Source organism: Sus scrofa, chromosome 15 (genome assembly GCF_054392235.1).
Source record: "Sus scrofa isolate SSC_HxYL_T2T_F1_AM1 chromosome 15, Sscrofa_HxYL_maternal_Yorkshire_Landrace_v2.0, whole genome shotgun sequence".
NCBI lineage: Eukaryota > Metazoa > Chordata > Mammalia > Artiodactyla > Suidae > Sus > Sus scrofa.
In genome coordinates, this window is record NC_139397.1 from 139861775 (window position 1) to 139863012 (window position 1238).

Consider the following 1238-nt stretch of genomic DNA (forward strand, 5'->3'; position numbering starts at 1 on the left):
GAATTATAGACTATGGCAGAGTTGTTCTCCAATCAGTTGGAAGACCATAGAGGAGAGAATAGAGGTATAAAAGGGTGTGGGGCACTTTTACCCAACAATTAAATAAAATTTAACAATTTACTGATTTATAAACATCTTTTTAAAAACATCAGTCTGTTAAACTATGTAGAAACAAGGATGCAAAAAAGCTGGCAAAACAAAGTATATTTTATATATCTTTAAGTAGATTATCTAAAATTCTGGGTTTTTCAGTCACTTTATTATTATGCTATGGCAGCCAACTCATCCTTTACTTCAGCTAGAGCAAATGTTATAAGCCTGGCTATACTGCAGATTCTGACTTCTACGTAATCTGTCGTTGGCCCTCCAAAGCTTGCCATGAGGGTTAATTTGGCTGAGTTGCATCTTTAAGTTCCAGATTTTTGCTCTATCTTTTCTCAAGGAAAATTTCCCTATTCACATAATTCTTGCCCACTGATAGACTTTCCAGGCAAAGTCAGGTCCAGATGGATCTGACTGAAATAAACACGGCTGTCTGTCAGTCCAACCACAAATAAGTTTAAAAAAAACTCCGAGTGGAGGAACACCACCTGACTGGGTATATTCTTGCATCACAGAAGTTACACTCTGTTCCAGCAGAGCTGTGACAATGGGTTCTTGGTTAACAAGGTAGCATTGTTGAGCTAGTTTTCCAGCTCTGTGCACCAGCACTCGGCAATCTGGTCTCATGCCCCCCACACCAAATCTCTATGCTTTGTTATCAGTTCCAATTTGTGTACACCCCACTCATCCTACAGAATGGATTTCTGTTTCTTCAGTTTTCTTATACCACACATTTCTCAGCTGCTTATACCACACCATTTGCAGCTATGATTCCCACTGCAGGGGCTTCTCCTGCTATAGCAGCCAAAGCATATTCAATATGGACAAGTTTAGCAGACAGGTTGAAAGCAGCCAACACAGAGCTGTAACTGCGCTCCACCATCTTTACCTAGAGACTCCTTTTCGTTGTTTGTAATAGCTTTATTTATAATTGCCAAAAGCTAAAACTAACTCACTTGTCCTCTAATCAGCAAGGAGAACAGAGTGAGTTCACTGATTGGCGAGTAGGCAATCCATGGGTATCACAGCATACCATTAAAATCTCACACACCAGGAGTTCCCTTCATGGCTCAGCAGTTAATGAACCTGATTAGGCTCCATGAGGATGCGGACATGGCCAAAAAGAAGAATAATTC

At 40.3% G+C, this 1238-nt stretch overlaps 1 pseudogene; it reads right to left on the bottom strand.

Moving 5' to 3' along the window:
* Positions 1-263: 263 nt before the first annotated feature.
* Positions 264-985, bottom strand: LOC100620359 (proteasome subunit alpha type-2 pseudogene; annotated as a pseudogene).
* Positions 986-1238: the final 253 nt, after the last annotated feature.